Here is a 14,537-nt window from a genome sequence, read left to right as displayed (position 1 = left end):
CAGCAGGTAAACAAACTGGCCCAGCCCGCCAGGGTGTTTACCCTGGCGAGCCGCGTGTCAAAGGTTGCCGATCCCTGTTCCACATTATGCTTGGACACCCAAATAGGTGCAGAGACAAATAATGCTCACTGCCATCTATAGCTGGCTAGAAGATTTTTTTCTGATCCTGTCGAATGCAGACCTGGAATCCACCCATTTATAACAATTAGGCTGTGTTGTTGCAATTCAGTTAGCCTAAGCCACACATGCAGAGGAAGGTCCAACTTGTTCAAAACACAGCGCCCTGGCTGCTCAGCAACACAAGTCACCCTCACTGCACTGGAGCACTACTGAACAGAGGTGAGGATAGGGCAGCTGTGCTGGCTTTCAAAGCTTTGAATGGAATTGGTCCAGGTTGTCTGAGACCCCTTTCCCTCCAAGGCCATGACAGCCCCTGAAAGCTGCCTTGCACTGAAACAATGAAACTTCAGACCAACACAGGAAGCTTGTAACCATTGACTAAACTTGCTTCTGGGTGACAGGGATGGAAGAGAGAGAAAGAGAGAGAATATTTTAACTCATCAGAGGTGCTCAGTTACTATTGCAATGAGGGACATGATAGATAAATAGATTGGTTTTGCTGCTTATTTGCCTTTGGAGGTAATTCTCTTGGCCAAATTCTGCTCTCTCTGACACATTAGAGAGAAACCAAGAGTAATACTGTTGACATCAAGGTAATTGCATTAACTAAACTGTGTTATGTTCATTTCTATTTGCCATTTATGCTTCTTCACCCTCAGAGCAGAAAAGGGTCTGTGGCTGCCAAAGGCTGTAAGTAGGAATGTTTGTTTACCTTAGAAATGGAGGGGAATTTTTTTAATCCTCCCATTTGTAATAAAGTTGTTCATTAGCCTTTAAATGTTGATTGAATAATTGGATGCCAGAATATCTATTAACAATTCCCTACATCTGTTCTGGCTCACTCTGTTACGTACCACTTCTCTTCCCTTTTGCTTTTGTTATTTATTTCCCCGCACCCCACAGTGTTCTCATTTTGTGTTTGGGCTTGGCAGTGCCAACATTATACCCAGCTATCCCCAGCTGTGACAAGTTACACACAAATAAAAGTAACTATGCCTCATTGCTCACTCCAGGTGAGGGCAGTGTTCAGCTAAAGGGAGATGCCAAGAAAATTCCAGAGAAAACCTCACATCAGAACTGAGGTGGGGAGGGGGTAGGGAGGAGAGTTGCAAAGCAGAAAAAAAGGGCCTGCTTCTTTGCCCCCTGAGGTCCTGATCCAAAGCCAACTTAAGTCCATTGGAGTTGTTTCAGAAACTTCAATGGACTTTGGATCAGGCCACTAAAACACTTTTACTTCACTTTTATTGGTTTACAACAGTGTAAATGAAAGACTCAGCCCCAAAAACCTCCATCTTCTATCTGCAGTGGTGCTGGAACTAGGGATACTGGACGTGCTGCCACACCCCCTGGCTTGAAATAGTAATAACAAACACCAAATACATGGTTTCCATCATCAGCACCCCTATTATAAAAATTGTTCCTGCACTGCTGTCTATCTGTAAGAAAATGCAGTTTCCTACAGAGAGATATAGAGTCTGGCCTATATTTTTAACACTTCTTAACTGTGTCCCATACTTATAGAAAAATACCACATTATGTGACACAGTATGGGATGGTATGTTTATGCCTATGAGAAGAACTAAAACATGAATACCAAGCATAGTAGAGTATATTGTCTACAGAGAAAAACATTCAAGATCAGAGAACAAAAGTGCCTATTAATAGTATTCATGGTTGTACAGTAATATTTAAAATTGCACGTAAATTTATAACAGTGAACATTTGTAACATAATTTACTTGGACTAGAGATTTGTCAACATTAATTTAATCAAAACTGTTCAAATGCACAGAAAAGAGAATAAAAATGTGACATTTGAATGGAGCAATTTCATTGTCACAAAGTTGTTTCTTTATCACCATTATAAGACATTGTACTAAATATTCTGCTGATCATAAAAAGTATACAGTGTTGTAGTGAATTTAATACTCTGCCTTGATTAGTTTATAGAAATAGGATGTTCACACTTTTATTGCCTAGCAATTATGGGTTTGTAAATTTTTCCAAAGTCAGCTGAACACAACTTTTTTGTCCAATTTTAGAGAGACTGTAATACCTATAAAGTTTTGGGATGAGTACCAGTGCCTTTTGTATATATAAAAAAATCATGTCCAACTGTCAACTTTAAAAATAAAATCCTATTGATTTGAAAGTGATTTGAAATACTCTCCATTTAGAAACTCTAGAAACATACATTATCAAATCCATACAACCATAAATCCCCTGTTGTATTATTGTTAATTTTTAAATACTAATTCTGTTTTATTTTTCAGTAAGAAGCATTTCAAATTTTGAAGAAATGAACAGTATTCACTGTTGGTATGGAAAGATTTCTCAGATCTCTCACTATCAGAATTGTTACAAAGAATTTATATATGACAAGCCTGCATAAGGCATCAAAATATATTTCTGCACTCTGGTGACCTATATTGCAGAATGCTGGCCAGGAAGTGGAACAAGTTTTGGACTATTTCCAGCTCATGTGTTACTGTGAAAATCTCAAAGAGATGGACGAGACAGTCTCTTATCATACCTCTTTCCATCCCTTTTATCCCAGATCACTGAATTCACATTCTATATGGACCAAAATATGAAAATTAACCCCCCAATGAATTAGTCACAGAGTTATTTTTGAAATTTTGTGGGACATGAAACTTCCCAGTTGTTAAGGCCATTTCACTAGATTATAGCAAAAATGCATAGTGATGCAAACACCATCTTTACCCCTCTGTGCAACAGCTTCTCACAGGTACAATTTTCTATTGAATTGCATGGCACACATGATAAAAATAAAAGATTCCTTTACACTGGAGTAAAGGAGAACATTCAAAAATATATTCCTTGGCTTCTTAAAAAGCAGACTATTTGTCTGAATAAGTCATTAAAACTGCAACTAGTGTCAAAACATTGATTAAATAAGAGTATGACTGGCAGTTAATTTGTATGAAGGTGATTCCTTGACAGACATTGGTATGGCATCAGAAGGCAAAATCAACCACAAAAAAGTTAAAAAAAAAAAAGGCACAAAACCAAAGTTGCACATTCCCCCTGAAAGGTGGATGATTAACAGGGATACATATACAGAAAGTCAGTGTGGTCAGTAGTTCAGTGTTCTTTTTGCCAATTTTGGGTGGGAGAAAAAGCAACAGCAGCAACAAAAAAGAGAATTTGGATATAGCCTTCTGCACAGACAAAGGGATTTTCTGGATACTTACAGTATTTAATTATTTATAGGTAGTACATATCGGTACTAAGACATAGCTGAATGCGAGCTGCTGAGCTCCAAGATCCTTAATAAATGTGATAGAAGAATACAAGCTAGTAAAAGCAAGAAATATACCTGCTTCTGACTAAGGATAACCAAATCAAAAATACTGTCACTGGGATGTGGAAAAACCTTTTTCACATATCAAAATCTGTTCGTTTTGAGAATGTTTATTACAATGAAAACTATCAATCATTTGTGAGACAATCTATGGGAAGAATAAAAATGAAATGGTAAAACATTTCATCTTGTGTTACTGCAGAAAGAAAAGAGTCCAAATTCTGAGGGAAGAGTATGGATTAAGCTGAAAAAACACCTGGAGGTTTCCTAGCCCAAATTTCTGAATTTCAGCTTTTTGGTGAATAGGGTAAATATCAAATCAGCTTTAAGAGAAACCTACTTTGAATGTCAACAATTTGAGGCAGGAACAGTCTTTTACTTTGTATTAGTACAGAATCAAGCACAATTAGGTCCCAAATGAGGCTTCTAGGTTCTACTATATTATATGTAATAATGATTATGGGTCTCCTGCAGAATACGTCCTTTTAATTAAATCAGTATGTCTGTCATTGAGCAGTCTGGTGGGGCACCCTTCTGCATCAGGCTACAACATTACAGGTACACCTGCCTCAGTTTCTCCTTTCACATGACCAAATAACTTCACTTCAGGCTTTCTTGTCTCAGTACTACCCCTTCTTGGGGCTGGTTTATTACAACAACATAACAGAAATCCCAGACATGTAGTCCATTTCTCTCCCCAGTACAAGCAGTCATTAAAATTCAAGACATCTCATCCCTTGATGCCCCACATACTGGTTTCTTTGACCACACCTAGACTCTCTGTCAATCCTCTTCTGTCCCTGTGCCAAGACAGCCATCTCAGCCCTTCCAACTAGAGTGGAACCCAGTTTTTCCTCTCTACAGGGAGCATCCTTACCAGAGGAGCATCTCTCACACCTCCTTGGCCCTCTGACAGTTCCTCTGAGTCCAGATCTCTGGCCCTGGTGATATCAGCAGGTAAACTCCTCTACTGCTCCTCTGCCTTCAACTCTCTTCTATCCTAGGCTCCAGCTCTCTAGCTTAGAGCCAGCAGGCAACTCCCACTGCTGCTCCTTTAACCTTCAGCCCTCTGGCATTGGATCTCTGGCTTGGGGACACCAGCTAGCCAGCAAACCCCTCTTGCTGCTTTCCTGTCTTCAGCCTTCTCCCAGGAACCACCTTCTGCTTCCTTCCAGGACTTCTCCAATCCCCTGGTCTCCAACAGCTCTCACTTGCCCTTCCTGAATAGGCCACTCTGCTTTACTCACAAGGACTCTTTTCCTCTTACCAGACCACTGTACTCACTGGGTCACTCTTTCTCTAGAGCCAACATGACCTGATCCATTATAGTCTCCAAGTGCTGTCTTACCCTCTTAACTAGCCAAATGGGAGCACATGGTTTGACACAGAGGGACTTGCCCTACTTCATTTACTGGGCCCAAACACCTTGTGACAATGTTATTGCAAACTTGGAAATATCTACAGCTAAAAGGGTGTTTTATGGGTGCTCAAAAAAAATCAGTTCAGAACAGTGTTTCCAAATGGGTCTTTCTTATTACTTTAACTGGTATTCATACTGTTCTATGCCAAAGAAAAACGCAGAATAATCCAAATGATCTCTTGGACTCTCACCACTACACCATTTAAGCATTTTGCAAAACAGTACTACATTAATATGATAGAAATATAACTTTGAGATTTCCAAAGGCATGTTCCAAAATTGGTTTTTGTTAATTCAAATAAAATGCTACTAACATATCTTTCTACCTGGATTATTGCATGAAAATAAAATTACTTGGTTTAAGGTTTAACTAATATATAAATCTTTCCTGTGGTGCGTATTAATTACTTAGGCCAAGATTCTCTAAAGGTATATAGGTACCTACTTCCCACTGATTTCAGAATGTTGGGCTTCTCTTCAGGAAAAATTCTCCACCAAATTTCACTGCATAAATACCTGAAGATGGTGGCTCTGAAACCTGCTAACCTATTTAGCCAGAAAGACTTCACCACTCCACAGAGTCCATTCTATTCAGTTACACAGATTGGGATGCAGCAATTCACAGGAAAAATGGAGAATGTGTAATAATGTTTTTACACCTGGGAACAAATCCTTTCTGTTGTTCTTTTTTTTTTTTTTCTTCTTCTTTTTTTTTTTTTTAGATAAGGAAGGAAAGTTCAATAAGTGAGAAATTTGGTTCAGCTTATGAAATAAATCCCGCTTTAAAAACAAAAAAATCCAAATATCAAAACAAACAAAAAAGCCAGGCTTCTTATCCTCTGGAGATGGTGGTTTCTCCATATCTCAGCATGGGCTTCATGCCAGCAGTCCATTTTATGGCATTTAAAGTTTCTACTGGCAGACTTCATGAACGAAGGCAGAGAGAACTGCAGTGAGAGCAATGTATTGCCAACGATGCTTTCCACTTGTGCTCAGAAGAAAAAATTCTCACAATGGAAAATGTATTCTTTTTGAATGGATAAAAGTAATCATTGCCAGCACCGGGCATACAGAATACACCAGTAAATCAGAGAGTACTGAGTGTCTTCAAAATGTTACAATAAAGTATGTATTCATATTGTTTATTTTTGTTATTTATATTTTAATGTAACTGATTATATCTCCTTTGCCTTATCATTGCCTATCCAAATCATGACTACAACTACAATTTCCTAGTTTTTCTTTTTTTCTCTCCCTTTTATTAAACACACATATACACTGTTCTAATACTAACATAGCTGCAAAATATGTCTCACAGATCAAATATGCAGTTGTAAAACAATAATATATTTGAAAAGAAACTGCAAGAAGGAAATAGAGTCTCTGATTTTGTTCAGCAGAGCTCTTTAGCAGAATAAGCAGATGGGTGCTGGTGTGGGTGTAACTAGACAGGGATAGGCACACTTTTAATGACGATAGGGAGAGAAGTAGAACAGCTGGACTGCCATTTGGTGATCCATAGAAATGTATGAAAAATGCTGCTGAAACTCAGTTAAAGCTCTACATATGCTGAACCATCCAAGTTTATGGAGCTTCTCCAGCTTTCAACTCAAGCAGCCTAATTTTTTGCTAATACTGCCCTTAGCTCTTATTCCATAATGTTTTTCATGGGCCTGACCCAGAGCCCATTGGAGGCAATACGAATATTTCCATCAATTTCAAAAGAGGTTGGATCATGTCCATTTTGAAGATCTAAAGGGAGCATTTTTCTACCCTAAAGTAATTTAGATCTATTTACAGAAAGAAATAACTAAGGCACCAGACTGTACCTGTATAATATTCATCTTATTTGGTATGGAACAGCACCACATGATAGCAAACCCTATTTATTAATTTAACAAAGCAAAATGATATCATTTGATGTATCTGACAAATCCATCACTGCATGATAGTAATTAAGCAGAAACATACATGTTAATTCAAAAAATACAGGCAAAAGTTTCCTCTCAGACCCCAGAAGCAGTTCCTGCCTTGTATATTCTATTCTCTCTACAGATATATTTTATTGTGTAATATTTATGTTACAACAGTACCTAGGAGATCCAACCAAGAGAAGTTTCAGAGTAGTAGCCGTGTTAGTCTGTATCCGCAAAAAGAACAGGAGTACTTGTGGCACCTTAGAGACTAACAAATTTATTAGAGCATAAGCTTATTAGAGCATAAGCCCACGAAAGATTATGCTCTAATAAATTTGTTAACCAAGAGAAGGGCTCCAATGTGCAAGGCTTACAAGTGAAATAGACAATACATGGAGACAAAGGGGGTGGGAGCGGAAACAGAGGCACAGAGAGGGGAAGTGACTTCCCCAAGGTCACACAGCAGGTCAGCGCCGAAGCTGAGAATAGAACCTGTTTCCTGACTCCTAGTCCAATGCACTAACCACTAGACTACATTATTAATTTCTTACTGATATCTATGGATCTCCTATGTGTATGTACATGTGTATATATCAAGCTTATAGTACATACAACTATGGTCACTCATAGAATGAAATATGGATTTGTGACAATGCGGTTCTGGCGGAACCCAACTGAGAGTGCCAACTCAGGACAAATTGCTCAAACAGGGCAGTTACAGCCCAAGGCTGGGTTTTTTTCCACCTCTAAGGCAAACCGAACCAGCCAGACTAGGAGGACTTCGGTCTCACCCCACTGGCTAACCGCAAGTCTCAAAAGCAATCTCCTAAGACACTCCAGTTTCCCAGTATTACCACCAGTGCCCCTTGTTATGGGGACAAATGGTTATGAAAACCAATACCCCAGTAAAAGAAAAAAGGTTCTCCTGATCCCAAAGGACCAAGCCCTAGACCCAGCACTATACCTACTTCGTCAGACGCACGTATTCACCCACGAAAGCTTATGCTCCAATACGTCTGTTAGTCTATAAGGTGCCACAGGACTCATTTTCGCTTTTTACAGATCCAGACTAACACGGCTACCTCTCTGATAATAATAATATACTAATACTTTTAGGGGAAAATGAGAGGATTTATCTTTAGTGAGACTGAAATGGCAAAGAAAAACATTCACAGATTTGCCCTGAGATTTTCCTATGTCTTCCACCCTCCCCCCCACCCCAAATGAGGGAGAACCATCAGGGAAGGAATGTTTAGCTTACATAAAGAGGTTCCAGTCACAGCCCCAGCATTCTAGGAAGCACACAGACTACTCTCAAGTTAATTCATCCAAGACTCCAGGTATCTCACCCGAAAACACATGAGAAAGAACAGGGGGCTGGCAGAGCCAGAGCCCCACTATACATTCTCCTCTCTGGCCAGCAGAGCTGACCTGTCACCCAAGGGCAATACACTTCACCCTCTAAAAGTGTATCACCAGGAGCAACCTGGAAGCCCCAGCAGACTGGCAAAGTGCCTGACAGTGTTCTCCTTAAGTGGAGCTCTACACTACTTCTGACCATAAGCTGTGTATAACAGGTGACATTTGACCCTAAATAATTAACACTCAGGAGGACTACACTAAAGTCACCGTGGTGGCAAATATACAGGCAAACAGATTCAAGGAGAGGAGACTTGGCAAAATTAGAGCAATGGAGGCTGCTGTCAAGGAGGGGCGACTCAGTACTAAAATCCTACCTGGAGAGAGAGGAAATTAACAGCACAGAGATAAGATAGGAGGAGGTCTTGCTATCACTATTTTATATAGCTAAACACACTGTTTGCCACAGGGAGGTGAGGGATCAAGGCCAAGCTGGGTCCACTTTTGAATATGAAAGGGGAAATTCACTGAAACTTTCCTACAAGAAAAGTAAGTTTTGAGGATTCAGCATTTTCTAATGAAAAAAATACTTGTTGAAAAATTCCTTTTCAGTGCTACATATATGAAGATCTCACCATGATGACTAACAAACTGAAGGAAAGTTTGATATTATTAAGAAGAGGGAAATAAAAGCATTTCTGTTGAGTTACAGAAAGCCACAACAAAAAGACTGGAACTAAAGGGCAAAGAACTGGGGACCCAAAGTCAGAATAAGTAAGCATGAGACAAGACAGGGTCCAGATGCCTCTAATTGGAGGTTTGACTAACCAAAAAATAAAATTTACTCAAAAATGTACAAGTTCTTGGTTTGAGACTGGGAGAAAAGAGTTTCTGACCTTGCTATTTTTATGAAGAACAATATAGCCTCTATTCTTGGCATAAACATTTATGAAAATCCATAGACTGAGACGGCTTATAGAATCCCCCACATGATGTGTCAGTTGAATAAAAGCAGAGGAACAATTTTGCTTTCCCTTGCTGATTCATCTGACTGCTTAAAGCTTAGACAGAGATGCATGCTGGGAAAAGTTATTTTAAAAAATCCCTCCCTGCCTTTATAGCCCTGTCACATAGGCCAAAAGGAGGGGATTGAATGAACTAATAAAAGAATCTACTGAGCAGAGGTGTTAATTTCATATTCATCACAACACAGAATTATACACAGTGGGAAAGCAACAGGGCTTGATTCTCCTCTCGCTTACACCAGTGTCAGTCAGGAGCAACCCCACAGATCCGCAGCTGCCTGCAGTGTCCGCACTTTTGTAGTGATTTCCACCTGTATCTGAGTGACGATAACCAGACCCAATGGATTTCTTGCTGTGTATCATTTGGTGTGTTTGTTACTGTCATTGATTTGGTGTTCAGTTTGTGGGCTTGATCTGTCAGCTTTCTGACTGCTTTTCACCTCCAGAGCTAGGGCCAGGATCTGACACAGTAACTGAATACTAAAGCTGCTTGAAATGTTTTTGACAGACCAGTTTTCTGTTGGAAATTGTAGTTACACAGGAACATGTTGATTTTGACTAAATTTTAGACAGAAAGCACAGAATCGTTTTGACTTTCTCATTTTGTTCCTCTCACGTTCAAAAGTTTCTTTAGATAGTATCATAAGGTTTCATTTCAATAAATGTAAAAACATTTAATTTTGACTTTGTTTTAATTTCATTTAGACATTGCCATTATCATATTCATTTTTATATATTATATTTATGTATTATATATCATTTAATATTTTACATTATCTTTCAACAATTATCAAAGCCACATTTAATTGTTTCTGAATTGAACTTTTTCAGAATTTGTGTTCCATGAAAAATGTCAACATTTTGACTTTTTGTTCAGATTCAGAGAAAAAAAATCAGAATGTCCAAATTTTCCACAGGACAGAAAACCTGTTTTTGAATAAGCTATATTGAACACCAAATCAGTGAAAGGAACATTACTTTGTCACCCACATAATAATTAACTTTCACCACTTCTTAAGTCACTGTTGCATTTGGCCCATAGATTTTAATGGGAGTTGCATGTCTTTCCTCCAGGCTGCATTTGGCTTACTGTTTAGAATAACAGTGAAATGAAGACATCCTTTGTTCTTTTGAATCATAGAATATCAGGGTTGGAAGGGAACTCAGAAGATCATCTAGTTCAATCCCCTGCTCGAAGCAGGACCAAGTCCCCAGACAGATTTCTACCCCAAATGGCCCTCTCAAGAATTGAACTCACAGCTCTGGGTTTACCAGGCCAATGCTCCAACTACTGAGCTATCCCTCCCCCCCGTTGCCTTTAGAATGCCCACTATATTGACAGGCAGTGGTTGGATGAAAGTTTGGAATCCACGTTAGTTAATGAAGTCTATAGCACTATTATGGACTGGTAACTTCTTAAACATTACACTTTAGAGACCAAATTATTCACTCAGATAATTGAAATCAGTGTGGTAGCACCACTGAGAGGTGAAGATATTGGTCTTATGAATTTAATAATATAGATTTTAGTATTTTGCAAAAGGATATTTTACTGCCATATCCCATGTTATTTGAACAGATCTGTATTTCCTGTCTCTTGTTCTACTTGAACAGAATCTGTGTACAGAGCAGCTCAAAAGCTCAGAGAAAATGACTGTGGCTGGATGCTTGCAGATGCTTCAGATTGCACCTATTTCCCTACAAGTGAACCCCTTGTACATTGTTATTTCAAGTCATATGCAGCTTGTTTAGATGGAAGAGGTTACTAAAATTAAGCAATAATGATTAAGGAACAGAGCAGTGAGTGGAGATTAATGACCTACTAGGAGGAGTTGTTCTGAGGACCATTAACCCCAGCCAGTCAGTCACTGCATTGCTGGGAATAGGGTCCCATTATTTGAAGAATACTGGTATTTCAGTGAGACACATGAGGCTGTATCCATTGATTTTTTCCTGAAAGTATGCTCAAAAGCAGCCAACTAATTAATCCTAGGTGTAGACTGGGCCACTAGGTAACCAAGGAAAAGGAAATAAGGGAGAACAATAGCGAAGAAAACACATTTGAATGACAAAATGTTTCAACAATAGGTACATACTATTTGGTTATTTGACCCTCTATGTTCCCATTATAGGGAGGGTCAGATCCTCAGCTGGTGTAAATCAATGTAGCTGAAGTTGAATATAGTAATAGTTGAAGTCAATGGAGCTGCACCTATTTTCAACAGCTGATGATCTGGACCATTATTTTTAATTTAAATTACTCATTCTTCCTTTATGTTTTCCTTGCTTTTCCTTTAATTTTTTCCTTCCTTCATTCCTCTTTTCCCCCCTCCTGTTGCATACCTGTGCATATCTTTTCTTCCATCATTTTCAGTTCCCACTTTCACGCTTTCACTCTCCATTCATATGGTTCCCTTCCTGTATCTTTCCCTGTACTGTATTTTTCCTCCTTCCCTCATGTTATTTAATTCACTCTCTCCTTCTTGCTCTCTTTTTGTCCTCAGCTGCATCTTCATCTTTCTTCCTTTCCTTTCTATGAAATATGCAGCTATATCTAAAGAAGATAAACATATATAGATGCACATGAAGAGGTAGAGGGAATTTTCATACCTATAGTGCAGTTCTTCTCTCTTTCTTTCTGGATGCATTTGACAAGGTTAATTTTCATAAAGAACATTTCTCTTTCCTTTTTTTTTGCTTGCAGATGCTTCATATTGCACCTATTTCCCTATAAGTGAACCCCTTTATAAAAGTGCTAGCCCCTGATCTCCCACCATTGTATCTTATTCATTATTTTGATGGATGCTGGAAAGCTATTATCCAAGTTGGATGCTCTGGGAACGTTGGGGTGGGATGTATAGCTACCACTGTTGCTTCAGATGTAATAGTTTCTGTCATGTTCCTACACCAGATGTGCACTGGGTACAGAGCTTCCTTCATAGCATGGTACACACCATCTATGTTCATCGTAAGATCCTTTAATGCTCTGCCAGGTGTGACTGAGTGCCAACTAGAGGCTGAACAGTATAATGCAGTTTAGCATTCCATTACATCTTCCCCTTTAAGTTCTATATTCCTACTATCTTTGAAGTTCAGTACGCATAAGTCTATTAATTGTTTCTGAATGGAAACAATCCACCTGTAGAGTTTGCTCTGTTGATTGTTTTCTGAGGCATAAACTGTAGATGTCAACGGTTTCTGTTGAACATTCCTCTGTCAGTCTCATTCACATATGATCTGTATGCTGAATTCTTTTTCTTTACAACAGCTGGAGTTGTCCATCGTTTTTCTCCATCCAGTTTGACACAAACAGGTCCCCAGATTCTAGACCTGGTAGCTCTCTAACTGAATGACGTCTACTGTAAAAGTTCATAAGCACTTTTAGCTTTTTTATCTGATTTGTCTACTCTTTTCATGTCTGGCTACTTTGGAGATAGGTTCTTTTCCAAAGTTGGAACAGTAGTTCTGAGTTACCTTCCCATTAGGAGTTTCACTGGATTATATCCAGTAGTCATGATTGATGTTGATCTGTAGCTCAAGGTACAAGAGCTTGGAATGGATCGTCCTTCTGTAGGATTTTTTGGCTCTCTGTACAGCTCTCTCAGTCTCTCCATTTGCATGTGGGTAACATGGGCTGCTAGTAATATGATCAAAATCATATTTCATTCAGAATGACTTAAATTCTGCTGCAGTGAATTGTGGTCAATTGTCCGTCATTAGTTGTTGTGGAATACACTGCAACATATGTCTTTCAGGTACACTGTTTCTGTATATCTGGAAAAATAGCCCACAGTGACCAGGTAATGATGTCCTCTAAATTAGTATAAATGTTTGGCTAATCTCTTCCAATGTCTGTCTGGTACAAGTATTGTTATTACAGGTTATTTGTGTTGTGTTGGCCTGGTTGTGGTGTGTTGTGCAGATACATTATTCTTTATGTCCTTGAGAATGCCTGACCATCACACTGACCAGTTGGCCCATTTAGTTAAATCTCTGAGGTCCTTCATGCATGAGGTTTAGGATTTCTCTGATGAAACGATGCTCTTTCATAAATCACATTTCTCTGAGGTATAAAATATGCATCAAACATAGCCAAACCCCTTTCATAGTCATCTTTGTGATTGTCTTCAGTAAAGTCAAAGAATTTAAACATACATTCTGCCTGTTTTCACATAGCATACATTAAAGAAGAGACTTGTATATCTCTAGTTTCCTTGTGGAGCTTGTTTGAAGTGTGAAAACTTGCAAAGTACTGTTTCCAGTCCGTCCACTGTGAAGATCTGTCAAAGATGAAATTTCCTGGGGGACTGAAGGGTGGCATGTTGATGAGATTCTTCAACCTTTGTTGCTGTTCCTTCTGTTCGTAAACTTTGATGCTTTGTTCCTTCTGTTTCTGTTCTCCTGTGGGACTAGTTTACTTCTCACACTGTGTCATGTTTTGAGCCCCCCACTACAGAAAGGATGTGGACAAATTGGAGAGAGTCCAGCGGAGGGCAATGAAAATGATCAGGGGGCTGGGGCACATGACTTACGAGGAGAAGCTGAGGGAACTGGACTCGTTTAGTCGGCAGAAGAGAAGAGTGAGGGGGGATTTGATAGCAGTCTTCAACTACCTGAAGGGGGGTTCCAAAGAGGATGGAGCTTGGCTGTTCTCAGTGGTGGCAGATGACAGAACAAGAAGCAATGGTCTCAAGTTGCAGTGGGGGAGGTCTAGGTTGGATATTAGGAAACACTATTTCACTGGGAGGATGGTGACGCACTGGAATGGGTTACCTAGGAAGGTGGTGGAATCTCCATCCTTAGAGGTTTTTAAGGCCTGGTTTGACAAAGCCCTGGCTGGGATTATTTAGTTGGTGTTGGTCCTGCTTTGAGCAGGGGGTTGGACTAGATGACCTCCTGAGGTCTCTTCCAACCCATATCTTCTATTATTCTATGATTCTATGATTCTATGTTCCTGTACCAAATATGGACTGGCTACAGAGCTTCCTTCTTAGCGAGGTACACACCGGATGTGTTCCTCATAAGATCTTTTAATGCTCTGCCAGGTATGGCTGCAGTTAGCTCAAATAAGGATTTTTACACACATTGCCACCTAGTGGCTGAAAACTATAATATAGTTTAGCATTCCATTATAGTTGCCCCTTCTGAGCAAGTTCTCTCTAACACTCCTGGTAGCAAAATTACTTATTGATGGCATTACCCCAAATTTTCAAAATACTAATATTATGTCCCTCAGTTTTTGGATGCCCAATTTGAGCAACATAAGGATGGATTGTCAGATGTGCTAATTTAAATCAATGGGGTGTGGCTGGAAGTTCCTTTGAAAACACTGGTCTACAATTTTTGAGAAGTCGTCTGCTTCAGAGATAAAAT

The 14,537-nt window shown here is 39.3% G+C and overlaps 1 protein-coding gene across 20 annotated transcripts in view; it reads right to left on the bottom strand.

Moving 5' to 3' along the window:
• LOC112126064 (neurexin-1) overlaps positions 1-14,537 on the bottom strand; it is a 1,188,344-nt gene that overhangs the window by 1,138,476 nt on the left and 35,331 nt on the right. The window lies entirely within an intron of this gene.

The sequence above is a fragment of the Terrapene carolina genome, unplaced genomic scaffold, assembly GCF_002925995.2.
Source record: "Terrapene carolina triunguis isolate 2854851 unplaced genomic scaffold, T_m_triunguis-2.0 Scaffold121, whole genome shotgun sequence".
In the NCBI taxonomy this organism is placed as follows: Eukaryota; Metazoa; Chordata; order Testudines; family Emydidae; genus Terrapene; species Terrapene triunguis.
The sequence above is the reverse complement of the archived record's forward strand: the minus strand, read 5'-3'. Positions and strand labels throughout refer to the sequence as shown.